Consider the following 14,839-nt stretch of genomic DNA (forward strand, 5'->3'; position numbering starts at 1 on the left):
TGCATTGAGAAAAAAGGAATGAATTGTGGTTTGCTTATCACTCTTGAACTGCTTTTTCACAAATTAAGTGTGCATGCCTGACTGACTTGCTGGAAATTCTGCACACCCCTCATGCTCAAAATAGTGCTGCAAAAGTTCAACTGCTTCTTTAGCTATGCTGATGCCACTCCACTGGAAATAGGCTCATCACACTCGTCACTGGAGGAGGTTCGACCGCTTGAAGACAAAGCTATGGTGCTTTTTAAATCGGCTCAGCCATTCCGTTGCTTGTGCCAAAATTTGCCATTCCCATTTGCAGGGGCTGTCTCGTGTTTCTCGGCTCTAAAATGGGTCCTATTATCAGAAAATTAGCTCTCCGCGCACCCTTAAATCACAAAAAATAACTTCTCCAGTTCATATGGCGTTCGCACCCTCATTTGTTTTAAAGGGAATGTTGCATTCTTGACGGCACCTTCAAAATGTGCGATAGTGTGGACTTCGAGATGTCGAGCTTTTTTGCAGCCTCCGTCTTGGATAGGCCGCTTTGATTGAGCTCCTGAAGAACTTGCAGCTTCTTTTCAAGCGACAGTGCTTTATGCAGCCGTTTTTTTTCATCTCCATCAGACCGAAACACCCACTGCATTTAGGCCTAAAACAGCAGCACAAACCAACGCACGAATGATTGGGAAACTTCTTGAAGCCCATGGATGGCTACTGCATTGGCCTATCCTAACTATGACTTTGGCGATGAACAATTTCATTCCTAGTGTTCAGCTTTTGTGCCGTTTCACCAAAGGTAGCAAATAAATACTGTTTCAAATAACTGAAGAGTTTTACTGTGCCGGGCCATAGGAAACCAACCACATAATCCTACTTACTTTCATTTATCAGTAATTTTCCTTGAGCTGAGCTTTGTTTAATGGGTGTCCTCTGTATTTGATTCGTTATTAGAAATTTTCAAATATTCCCACACTCCAGAACATTATACTGCTTTCATGGCATTTACATGTGTTAAGTTTATTCATGTACAAATACATGTACACTTCACAAGGAGGGCAGAAGGCAAAGTGCCTGATGGTGCCCATCTTTCTACAAACAGGATAGCATTTGACAATCAGTAGCAGTGCCACTTCAGAACAGAGTGAACAATATGAACACTTTCTAACAGCAGCACATTTGGTTTATCGACTATTAAAAGCATGCAGTACATTTTCAAAGACATATGCCTCATGTGCAGTCAGATCGGCAAATATGCTTATCGTGGTAGAACACGACATGCAACGACATTGAAGGAAGAAATTGGCAAGGACATCTAAGGTCATTTGCTGGTACCCGAAGAGAAAACTGAGTGTGCGCCGGTGTTTTCACATGACATGGGTAAGCAGGTACTGCAGGGAAGCTGCTGCAATAGGTGGCTACTGCTCTCGATTGTCCGTGCCATTTCTCGTTCACATGGGATATAGTGGATGGTAAACATATAATATTGTTACGTGGAAGCACAGTAGGTAAACTATTTACACGGTGTACTTATAAGGAGTAGCAAGCAACCGCTGTGGCCCACCGTTTAAGGAAGAAAAATGCTGCCATGAACAGTCGGCATACCAAAAACGGTGTCATGTTGGCCTAGTATAAATCGGCCTTTATGGGTATGTCCCACTATATCCAAGTGTCCGCGTCATCGTCTTCAAATAGTAAGTAGCAATGTGATCGAAGTTTGGTGATGTACTGATTGTTGGTGCCATAGGAGTGTGTTTTCTGTAACCGTATTAGCAGGTGAAAAAGAAGTGAAACTGTATTTGGTCATTTTTCATGTTCTCGATCGCAAAGATTGGCGACGGGAAATAGTACGAATTAGGATCGTATCAACAAGATACTACTGTACTCAACTTTCCAGTGTTGAATACTATGTGACCAGACATAATTGTACATTTTCCATTACTGTTGCCAGTCATCGCCTGAGCATTAGTTGAAGATCACAAGATTTTCCACAGTTTCAGTGATGTGGCCCTGTTGTGGCATTCAGAAAGGCAATGTCTTTGCTCTCGTTCATTGGTTGGGAATTATGGAATTTTTTTATTATACCTCCAGTGAAATGCTGTAATCTCAGCGATTTTACTCTTTCTTTTACAGAAGGATGTGCCACTGACACCTTGTCTACTCGGGGAAGCCGACGTGGGGCTGTCTCTACACAGACAGACAGCACATTTTCCAGATGAAATCCCTCCTCGGCGGCATGGCATGTCTTTTTGCGTATTTTGGGTGTTCAGTGTGGAATAGCCCAAAAAGGCACCCCGATTGCTCGCATTTTTCAAGTATGCCTTTTTGGGTCTTTGCCACACGAAACCACGTGTGAAGACATTGGAGCTCAAAAACGTTTTCAGGGGACACGTGGCTCCTGTGGCACAGGATGTGCAGTGTCGCACGTTGAGGTTTTATAAAGCTTGGCTGGTTAGTTTGCAATTAAAATGGCAAACAGTACACACCACAGAACAAGAGAGAGTCAGGCATGTAACATGCATGTAAATTACAAGTTATATGCCTTTGTATCTCTGTCTCAAAAAGCCACAAAAGAAATGGTAGGCACACTTGGCACTACCACTATGCATTCATCCCATTGGTCACAATACCACAGCAAGTAATTTGGATTTATTGTTCTGTAAGGTTAAGAGAAGGACTGCTGACAGAAATATCTGTTGAGCAGTCAATCTCGAATGCTACCATTTCTCTTGCAAAATTATCAGGGGCCCTAACAGTGTTTCACACAGGCAAAACAGTACATTTGCACTGCTGACAATGTAAGGCAAGCTTGCTGGCTTTGTTATGCTCACTTAGTCTACTACTAATACATCTGTCTGACAGGCGAGTGCACTGGCTCCTGCCCTTAGTTGTGCGCTCTTTCTCCATTCGCTGTTTCGTTATTGTCCTTACTTGGCTTTGTTCTGTTTGTAAAATGTAAAGCATGGTAGTAAATGCATACAGTTGTCAGTCAGCACTGTGTTCATGCTTTTTGTTTTGTCTCATTTGGTAATACTATTTCTTTGCTGTAAGACAACATGATTAACAAACACCGTCAGTACCGAGATGGTTCACCTTTAAAATGTGAAAATGGTGCAGTGCAAACCAAGAAAAAGAGAGAGATACACTGGCTTGAATGGAAGCACAAACGACCAGGAGTGCACATTTTGAGGCACTAGTTCATGGCACCATGGGACTTGTAGGCCATGAAATTAGCCAATACTTTTCTGCATGCTCCACTTATTGCTCGTAAACTACAAGTGTAGTGCATGTTCTAAGCGCTATGTTCACACCAATGACTGATGTCATTTTAATGTGATGTCTAACATGTCTCTTTTCTCTGTTACCACAGCCAAACTTATGTTTCATTGCTTATATCTACCTTTTATTTACTTATTTATTTATGTGTAATATATGCAGTGCCATGAGGCTTCAAGTCTTACAGCGACGCTGTTAAGGGGTGTTACACAGTTCTTGCGGTTATAATAAATGGGAATGCAACAAGTGTTTGGAGCATCAAATATACTTTGAAATGTATTGATCAACGATCATGAAAAAAATGTTACGCTGTGTATATCAAACCCTGCGCAAATCACCCTCCAACATCCGTAAGCTAGCTTTCCAAACGTTTGTTCGCCCGCAGCTCGAATTCGCCTTTCCAATCTGGTCACCTTACCATAAGAACCTACCAGCTTATTAGAATCTATCCAAAATACGGCCGCAAGGTTTATCTCTCATAACTATACATACAATTCTAGTATTTCGCAAATAAAACTGGATATTTCGCTTCCAACCCTCAGTGTCCGTCGTGCCTTCGCTCTCTTATCTCTGCTTCATAAGTACGTTCATGCGGATATAGGAAATCTTCCTTGCGGCTTGAATTTGCACCATTCACATCACGCAGGCTACATAATCATCTCAGCTTCATTCGGATATACGGAAACACTCACGCATTCAATTGGTCGGCCCTTCCCAGTGCCATTCGATTATCGAATGCCCTTCCTGATTCCATAGTCTCTGAAAAAAATCCTGACAAATTTCACCAGCTCCTCATTTCACATTTCATTGCGTAATCTCGACAAAATGCGTGTCCCCTTATGTTTCCTCATGACATGCCTTCTGTTAGCTTTTTTATTTATGGGATCACTTTGTTCTTTTTCTTGTATTACTATGATTCTTTTTTTTTCTCTGATTAGAACGTCACAAGCCCAATATATTTTTATGCAATACTGATTTAACCCATTGTTATTTTTTGTTGTTGCTATTTTTGTATTCTTATGTATATGACATTGAATTGCCTATTCTTATGTGAACTGTACCTTTTGTTATATTTGTGTAATCATCCAGCGTACGCAGGAAATCATTGATTATTATGCCAATTATTCGTGCATGTATATTATGTACCAATTATGCATGCTGTTTTCCTTTTCTTTGTGATGCCCCCCTTACCCAATGCCTCTCACGAGGCCTGTAAGGACTTTTTTAATAAATAAATAAATATCTTATTCAAATATCCAACTTTTTAGAGCAATCTTTTAACAAGCCATTCGTAATTTTAACAGCGGAGCAGTTTAAGCCGGGCATAATGTCTCTGCTGAATCCAAAAATGTGGGCCGATCCTGGCGGTAGTGGAGAGAGGGTGCAAGCGCTAACGCACATTCCCCTGTGAACTAGCGAAGCTGAGCCTGGCTAAATCTAGATAAGCACGATTGGGACTACTTAAGCTTAGTCAGTCATCAATAACCAATCAATAGCTAATCCGGAAAATTCCGGCAAATGCTGGGGTTGACTTGGTAGAAATGAAGCTGGGCAGGCCATGTAATGCCTAGGATGGATAATCGATGGACCATTAGGGTTACAGAATGGATAAGAAGAGAAGGGACGTGCAGTCGAGGTCGGCAGAAAACCAGATGGGGTGATGAAGTTAGGAAATTTGCAGGCGCAAGTTGGAATACGCTAGCGCAAGACAGGGGTAATTGGAGATCGCAGGGAGAGGTCTTCATCCTGCAGTGGACATAAAATAGGGGCTAGTGATGTTGACTTGGTAGTGCTTAGCCTAGCCCAAATAGGTGGCCAATACCTTGCGATAGCCAATCAATAGCTAATAGATCATTGGCAAATAATCAATACATTCCGGGAAATGCTGAGGATGACTTCTTAGTGCTTAGCCTAGCCCAAAAGCCAGGACTAGCTAGGTCTGCATCAGCTCCACTGTCGCTTTATCATTGCGCCTCCAGTGCAAGCTACGCTATTGTTTTTTTGACATCGCATTATACTGTCTTCATGTTAAAAGTCAACCAGGAGCTGCTAGTACAGCTGCTGTGGTAAAAGCAGACGCCAAGGCGCTGCTACTAGCCTGAATGCAGGCCATCTCTAAGAACAGCCAGCCTTGACAATGCTCGAGATCTGCAGCAGTTTCTGTTCAAGCAAGGCTGTTAGCCAGCAACTAGACCCTCAGTTCTTCTAAAGGGTGTGAGAAGTGCATTATAGCAGCTTCGCTGTCAGATTGGCATACATCTGTGTTATATCTTCTTTTTTACTTTTTGGTCCTAAGCTGTTATGGAACGAAGCTTCCAAAAGTCTCAACTAGTCCAGATGGTCTTTCATAATGCAGTCTTCAGCATTGCCTGTTTTTTCCCTCTTAATGATCAAAAGTAGGCTCACATGGTGGTTCTAGGCTCTAAGCCTTTTCACACCAGCAGCATTATCCAGGTGGAATGTCAGGAAGGCAGCTTGGATGATCGCTGACAAAAGCTGGTCATTATTTTGGCACTTTTGTTGCTTTTCTGCTGACTGTTTTTTCTTGCAGTATTATTGCTGATCCATGGGCTGCAAAATGTAGACTACAGCCTAGAGTCAATCTGTAGAAGGAATTGTGATGGGTTGCTGCCATTAAGAACACGCACTTTTACCAACTCTTAAAATCAAGGTACAATACAATGAACACTTTAACATTCCTTATGACTCTATGTTACTATGCTACTATGTTTGCCTTTCGGTGGTAGGGGGCAGAAAGTAAAGATGAACTCTGCTTCATTTAGTCCCCTCTGCCAACTTCTTACTGTAAAAGTAGCACCGTTTTGCCTCCCAGAACTGTCGTTTTCTTAAACATTTATTTTCAAAGTGCAATTAGTGTGTTGGCGTCTTCCCCAACTTTTGCTGCTTGTCAATATCAATGAGAAGTGGCGTCTGCTTTACTCGTTGCTTTACCTTTTGCAATGCCACAATGTCTCAGTTGGCAAACTCAAATGTCACAGAATGCTCTGGTGTAACTATGTTATTTCTAAACCATTTCACCTTGTTTAGGCACTTGTGGCAGGTTTCAATGTACTTTTGATGTATTTCATATGGTCTTGGGTGAACCTGAGCTTTAATGAGTTGCTTTCAATTCATACTGTGCGTTGTGCAAATAACATGGACAAAAAGGAAGAATTGTAAAAACCAGTTGAGAGCTTGCACTCGTGTCATCAATTTCTTCCTTCTTGCCTGTGTGCTATTTGCACTAGTCCACCCAGTGTGTATTTGCATATTCACAACACTTATGTTGCACATGATTACATGGTTAGTGCAATCTATGACAATAGGATTTTATAAGTGTGCTTTAGCCCATCTTAAAAAGTTTTGACAGGACTACCTGTTACACCAGACTGCGTGGAAGCCTATGCTGTTAAGAATCTACGTTTTTGAATGCCTCAGTTTGATGGGATTGCTTTCTTTAGATGATGTGATCCTGTGGATTCTAATGGCTTCACAATTTTCAATAAATTTTTTTTCTACAAAGCACTACTTTGACAACTTTGTTTGCATCTTCCAGCTTGGAAAAAGAATATATTGTGCATTTCTCAGTGTGGAAAATTAATATTGAAGATTCAGAGAGCGGCATATTATCTGATACATGTGAACAGATACTTCCACATCTTGCAAAAGCTCCCCAATCAATGTAAAAAGATACTCCCATGGTACCGTGCAAAGGCTCCTCGATGGATGTAAGCATATGCTCCCTTGGTTCCCTGCTAAAGCTCCTCGATGGAGGTAAATGTATAATCCCATAATATCCTGCAAAACCTCCTCGGTGGCTGTGAACATATAATCCCATAATTCCCTGCAAAACATATTCGATGGGTGTAAACATATGCTCACATAGTTTCCTGCAAGACCTCCTTGATGGGTGTAAACACATGCTCCCATAGTTGCCTGCAAAACCACCTCGATGGATTTAAACGTATATTCCCATAATTCCCTGCAAAACCTCCTCGATGGTTGTAAACATATGTTCCTATAGTTCCCTGCAAAACCACCTAGATGGATGTAAACATATATTCCCATAATTCCCTGCAACACCTCCGCGATGTGTGTAAACATATTGTTACGACAAAACTCTTACGACGCGAGACAAACGGTATTTATTAAACAGGCCTCAGGGCGAGCCTCGGACGAGCAAGAAACGTTCTCTTCTTCGTCTTCTCCGCTAACCCTCCTCCTCTTCTACTAATGCGGCTACATTGACTATAATATTCCTCCCCTCCTAGACGAAGCCCGCCGGGCAAGTCAGCTAAGTTCTCGGTGTGAAGGGCTTGAGACGAGCGACATGCACAACCTCAGTCTCGGCGGAGTGCCGTCCAGTTGCGGTGAGACGCGCCAATCGATAATTCACTTCACTGAGCTGGTCAACAATAACGTACGGGCTAGTATAGTTGGCAAGAAGTTTCTGACACAGGCCACGTTTGCGCACCGGACACTATAGCCAGACTAGATCCCCTGGAGAATAGGTGACATCCCGATGGTGCCTGTCGTACCGTGCTTTTGACGGCTCTTGCGAAGCCAGAGTACGTATGCGGGCCAAGCGACGAGCTTCTTCAGCGAGACACAGAGTCTCGGTGATGGTGAGATCGTCGTGGGTGGAGAAAGAAAATATGGTGTCCAGTGTGTGACGCGGCAGACGAGCGTAGAGTACGAAAAACGGGCTGTATAGCCAGTAGTCTCGCACTTTGCTGTGTTAAAAGTGTATGTAATGAATGACAAAATGTCGTCCCAGTTTTTATGGTCCGATGCGACGTACATGGACAACATGTTCACCACTGTGCGGTTGGTACGCTCGGTCAGCCCATTTGTTTGCGGGTGATACGGTGTCGAGTGGCGAAAGCTGGAAGCGCATAATCGAAGAAGCTCTTCCACGACATCTGCAGTAAACTGGCGGCCGCGGTCACTGATGATTACTCGAGGAGGGCCGTGACGGAGAATGATCGAATGCAGGAGGAAAAAGGAAACTGGGCTGGCGGTGGCAGATGGCAAAGCAGCCGTCTCGCAGTACCAGGTGAGATGGTCGGCACATACGATGATCTAACGGTTCCCTTTCGATGAGCGGGGAAAGGGACCCATGAGATCAATTCCAACTTGCTCGAAAGGAGAGCTCGGAGGCGTCAGTGGTTGTAGGAGGCCGGCTGGCGGCGTAGTTAGGTGTTTGTGGGCCTGACACTGAGCGCAACTGACCACATACATTTCAGTCGACCGACGCATTCGGGGCCAGTAAAACCGTTCTTGGGCACGATGAAATGTTCGTGCTGCTCCGAGATGTCCGGAGGTAGGATCGTCGTGCATAACCTGCAGAATAGAGGAGCGTAGCTTCTACGGAACTACAAGATGGAAGCGGGCACCAGTGGTTGCGAAATTCCTCTTGTAGAGGAGGCCATCACGAACACAATATCCTCGGCTTGTTGTGGAGTCACGCGCGTTGAAAAGTGGCTCTAAGCTGAAGTCTTCTCGCTGCTCCTTCTCGAAGGTCTCTTTATCAGGGAATGCAGGTGCCAAAGAAGCAATCAAATGATCAAAGTTATCGGCATCACAAAGAGTGGTGTTTAGCGGCATTCGCGAAAGGCAGTCAGCATCAGCGTGTCGGCGACCACTCTTATATGAAACTGTGAAGTTGTACTCCTGGAGACGTAGAGCCCAGCGCGCGAGTCGACCAGAGGGATCTCGAAAATTGACAAGCCAACACAACGAATGATGATCTGTGACAATTGTGAATGGGCATCCATACACGTACGAGCGAAAACGTTGCACAGCAAAAATGACTGCTAGGCATTCCTGCTCCGTAACGGTGTAATTGCGTTCAGGCTTACTTAACGTACGACTCACATAAGCAATGACATGCTCGTTCCGGCCGCATCGCTGAACGAGGACTCCACCGACCCCCACGCCACTCGCATCGGTGTGGATCTCTGTTGCTGCAGCTGGGTCGAAAAGCCGAAGGATGGGACCCGTCGTCAGTAAGAACTTCAGTTGACGAAAAGATGCGTCGCACTCGTGAGTCCACTCAAAAACGGCGTCCTTATGCAAAAGACAAGTCAGGGGATAGGCGACATCGGCAAAAGCAGGTATAAATCGGCGGAAATAAGAGCAGAGGCCTAGGAAACTACGAAGCTCTTTAACAGACCGAGGCGGCTTAAACGCTTCAACAGCTGCTGTCTTTTGTGGATCAGGCCAGATACCATACTTGTCTACAAGATGGCCAAGCACCAATGTCTGCCGCTCACCGAAGCGACATTTCTTAGAATTGAGTACTAGGCCGGCGTTTTCGATGCAGTCTAACCCTTTGATGCACAAAACTTTATTTCAATAAGGAGCATCACAGGAACCTTAGCATGCATACAGGACGGACAAAATATGCGAATTATGCTGTCAGAAAAAAAAATTACGTTTATTCATGGCTGCAAAATGAGGTGTTGCTCCAGAGCAACGTTGGGCATCTGTGGTCCTACTTCACATAGAATGCCTTGAAGCAGTTGCGGCTTGGAAGGAGGCATAGGTCACTATTTATTATTCCGCTATGATTTCACTATTATTTTATTATTATTTATTTTTTTAAATATTTTTATTATAATTACCTTTATTATTGCTATGATGATTATTATTAGTATTATTTCTTCTTCCGTTGTTATTTATTCAGTCAGTGTCATCAACCGAAAGGTCTTCTTTCCTCCATGTTCTAGCGAACGTTTTCTTTCTTTTTCTTGCGCTGAGCCACCGAGTCGGCACGAGAAGTAACCGGCAAAGCTTCAACATTAGCGCTTGACATTGTCGTCATCCTCTACGCATGGCTCTTTATCGCGAAGATTGGTCACTATTTCTAGTGGAAAGGTATCAATCAATTTTCGAGCATTTCTCGGATCATAGCCGGGGTCATCCGGGTCGCTGTCGAAGTCAGCGTCGGACAATTCACCGTCCGGAAGAAAAATAGGCTCCTGAATTTCTTGATCAGTCAGCCACTTTTTTCTTTTGACATCCCATGTATGTATGAAAGACAAAAAATATGACCTTATGACGAACTATTATTCTATTCCGCAGAATGAACACTCTAGCTATTGCTTTGCTTTACCTTCAGCACAGCAAAAAACTGCCACAAGCGATATCTCCCTACATGTGATCACGCCTCCGCATGTGCCCGTTGTTGCTCCTGGGCAACACCACTTTTGGCGAATAAAAGTTTGTTGTACAAATTGCGGCCACACCGTTTAGCCTCCTCAGAAATGTCGTAGAAGGCCTTATGAGCTATTCTAAGTCTGGCAGTTGTCATAGTAGTGTCCTATACCGCCATAGCTGAACAAATTTACTCGCGTGTGCGGTCCTTGCGCTGGCACCTCTCAGATCAGTCAAGAAAAACAACAACAAAGGAGCGGTGCTGCCATCTCTACGTATTTACTTCAAGCTCAAGATGCTCACTAGTCTTGGTACATTCCATAGATGGCGCCAGCGGTATTGTTCAGCAGGGTGCGTTCAAGAAAAAAAATTGTTTTTAGGCTGTTGCTCCTGGGCAACAGTGGGCACCAAATGGCTAAGACGACTTCCAGGCGCCTGTTGCGCTCTTCAAAAGTGCTTCCAAAGATGACAACGCCGTCTAGGTAACACATGCAAATATGCCATTTGAGGCCTCGAAGAATGGTGTCCATAAATATTTCGAAAGTTGCGGGTGCATTGCAAAGCCCAAACGACATGACGTTGAACTCAAAAAGGCCATCCGGGGTTATAAAGGCCGTTTTTTCTTTATCCGACGGTTCCATTGGGATTTGCCAGTACCCCGATCGCAAATCTACAGAAGAAAAGTAGGGTGCTGAATGAAGGCAACCCAATGCGTCATCAATCCTTGGAAGAGGGTAAACGTCTTTCTTGGTAGTGGAATTGAGACGGCGGTAGTCCACACAAAATCTCCAAGTATCGTCTTTCTTTTTCACGAGTACAACTGGAGCAGCCCACGGACTAGATGACTCCTGATTTACTCCTTTCTGTAGCATTTCCTGAACCTGTTCGTCGATAACCTAGCGCTCTGACGGTGACACTCTGTAGGGTTTCTGTCGAACAGGCTGCACCGACCCCGTGTTAATTCTGTGCTTGGTTCGGGACGCAGGAATGGATGGTGCGTTATCGCCCTGGGCGAAGTCGAAGATGCTTACGTGTTTAGTCAGGACGTCCACTAATGTACGGCGCTCGTCCATGCTGATCGACTTGCTGATCATTGGCAGTCGCGTCTTCGGAGCAGACGTCAACTCGGGCATGTGGAGCATCTGCGAGCACGGCGACTGGAGTCGATCTGTGCTCTTTGAAGGAAGCAAGCTTCATGCCAGCAGGTACAACTGCGTTTTCGCCTGAAGGGTTGACAACCCATAATTTGGAGCGCCGCTGAGCAACAGACACAAGACAATGTGGCAGAAAGATGTTCTTCTTCATGCACGGTAAATACGCCGGCTCTACTGTGGCGTCGAAGGCCCGATGAGTGGTAGTAGCGCAGCCCACCGGCACACACACAGCTGACAAAGCAGGCACGAGAGTGTCCTCACTGGCATGAAATGCGCCATCCTAGTTTGGAGCATCCTCCATGAGCTCGTAAGAAATGTCACCACTCACAAACATCTCCCCTGTTCGGCAATAAACGGTGGCACCGCACATCTGTAGGAAATCAATACCTAATATAACATCATGTGAGGAACGGGGGAGGATTGTAAATTCAGTCGTGAAAACTCTACCACCCAGTGACACTTGTGCAGTGCAAAAACCAACAGGCCGCAGCGAATCCACGCTCACGCCACAAAATGTTGCCACTTGGTTCCATTGAAATACCACTTTGCGTCCTAATAACCTTTGGAAAGCGAGACTCATCACAGAGACAACAGCACCTGTGTCCACTAACGCCAATGTAGACACACCATCAACGAGGACTTTTACTTTGTTCTTCAACATAAACACAGGCGGAGGCATATGTTTCAGCAGCGAATCTGCAGCGACCTCACCTCCATTGGCCGCGCTCTCTAGTTTTCCGGCGGTGGTGATCTTGCACGACGCCGTGGTGAAGGAGACCGGTACAATCGAGGAACAGGAGGTGGCGTAACGCTACGATCGGAGGCAGGTGAGCGGTTCCGTAAGTTTCCTTGCCAAAAGTTGCTGCTAGAAGGCGATTGCGCCATAGAAGGCCATTGGGCGTTGGGCGCTGGGGCAGCAAGTTGATCGTACGGAGACTTTTGGCGATGAGGACAAAAACGGGATATATGGCCAAGAACGCCGCAGATGTAGCATGTCGGAAGCGGACGGCTTCTGCGGTAGTCTTCAGAGCTGTCAGACACGTCTGCACGCCTAGGACGAATGACTGGGTCGTAACGCGGAGCATTGCCAGTGGTGGGGCGTCCAGAGGAACGTGCGTAACGAGGGCGAGGTTCAAATCGGGTATCCGAAGAGTAGTGGCCTCTCGATGCCAGTGTGTGTCGGTACTCTGATACATTCGTGACGCTGACGGACGGTTGCCATCCATTCAAAGGTGGTGAAGTCGCTGGGGCTTCCGAAAAGGAGGGATCAGAGACATAACGCAGGCGACTTGTCGTCTCGGTGTGCCTGTCCAGCTCTTTGCGGAAGCCAAGTCAAATGAAGAGCTCATATCGATGCTGGCCACAGTGGTAACATTGGCCAATCGGCCAAACTTTGGCGTTATTCGGCGCATCTTCAGCGCCGCGAACGTACGGCAGTGCTTCATGACATCAGACACTGAAGCCACACTGTCCTTGCCGATAAGAAAATTGTACACATCCTCTGCTATGCCCTTGAACAGGTGCCCGACCTTGTCTTCCTCGGACATTCTTGCTTTGGCTTGCTTGCACAATTTCAAGATCTCTTCGATGTAGGCAGTGCAAGTCTTCCCTGGTAGCTGTGCTCTCTGTGCCAGGGTGTGCTCTGCGCGTTTTTTTTTTTTTTGTTTTTGCGTCCGAGTCGCCAAAGCATTCCTTTAGGTCATGAACGAAACGTTCCCACGTTGTTAATAATTCTTCGTGGTTCTCAAACCACATCAGGGCAGTGTCAGTGAGAGCGAATACAACGTTGATTAGTTGGTCGGTGGTGTTCCAGTCGTTGGACTTGCTTACCGCCAAATCATTCCTTTAGGTCACGAACGAAACGTTCCCACGTTGTTAATAATTCTTCGTGGTTCTCAAACCACATCAGGGCGGTGTCAGTGAGAGTGAATACAACGTTGTTTAGTTGGTCGGTGGTGTTCCAGTCGTTGGACTTGCTTACCCGTTGGTAATGTCTGAGCCATTCTTCTACATCTTCACCTGCTCTCCCGGCGAAAACCCGAGGTTCTCGGTAGTAGCGCCACGTACCAGCAGGCATTGATCCCGGAGGCAACACTCCATTTGCTAGTAGGTACAGCGTTTGACCGCTGGCGCCACGCTGCGCCGCTCAAGCGTACCGCATTTCTAGGTGGTTCCGTTCACCGAGGGCGCTCGAACGCAATCAGATGGTTTGCACGAATGCAACCCTTGGAAGCATGGCTGTATGGCTGAGTGGTTACGGCGCTCGCTTCGGGATCTTGCGTGCGCGGGTTGGAAACCCGCTCTGGCTACATTTTTTTTCTTAATATCACGATTTTCCCTTTTTTTCTCTCTCTAATTGCCAGCGCGGTCCCTTGAAACCCGGCGCCACGGCGGCAGCCGTGGTGCCGGGCGCCGACGCGAAGCGGCGGTCGTTGGGGTGTTGCGGAGCGCAGCGTAGCAACACCCCAAATAAAAAAATACTGCTCTAGTCAGGTAGACTGCTCCCTCCCTGATAGTGAGATTATATTTGGATCATCAAAACAGTGATGCGTTTAATATACCACCGATTCCAACAGCAGGCTAAGTCACCACCAGCCCAGCGTTTTCTCCGTCAACGCCTCCTCCGTTCCAACGGCGGCGGCTCGAAACATGGTACGCGCGAGCGGCGCAGCGGTCAAACGCTGTACCTACTAGCAAATGGAAATACGCATCCCGGAGCGGCAGGTATCGGTCCAGGAGCGTCTCCTTCGTTGGTCATGTTAACAGGCGAAGGGGGTAGTCCGGCGAGGCGACGACTTCGGCGAAGAATAAATGGCTCCGGGTCCGTCGTTACTTCAAGTACCCAGCACCTCCACCAAAAACTGTTACGACGCGAGACAAACGGTGTTTATTAAACAGGCCTCAGGGGAAGCCTCGGACGAGCAAGAAACGTTCTCTTCTTCGTCTTCTCCGCTAACCCTCCTCCTCTTCTACTAATGCGGCTACATTGACTGTAATAATATACTCCCATCATTCCACCCAAACCCTCCGTTCAGCTCAGCAGGGGAGTAAACATATATTCCCATCATACCACCCAAAACCTCAGTTCAGCAGGGGAGTAAACTTTACTCTGCCTGACCGGAGTATATCGCACTCCCATCGGGGAATGCGCTAGAGGACAAGTCATTTACTCCCACTTCGGCTCATTTTTGCTTACAGTGTACTGCATTCTATACCATGCAGGAGCTGCTCTGCTTCATTTCCTGTTATTCCCTTTCTATTCAAATTCAAGACGC

This window comes from Dermacentor silvarum, unplaced genomic scaffold (genome assembly GCF_013339745.2).
Source record: "Dermacentor silvarum isolate Dsil-2018 unplaced genomic scaffold, BIME_Dsil_1.4 Seq951, whole genome shotgun sequence".
In the NCBI taxonomy this organism is placed as follows: domain Eukaryota; kingdom Metazoa; phylum Arthropoda; class Arachnida; order Ixodida; family Ixodidae; genus Dermacentor; species Dermacentor silvarum.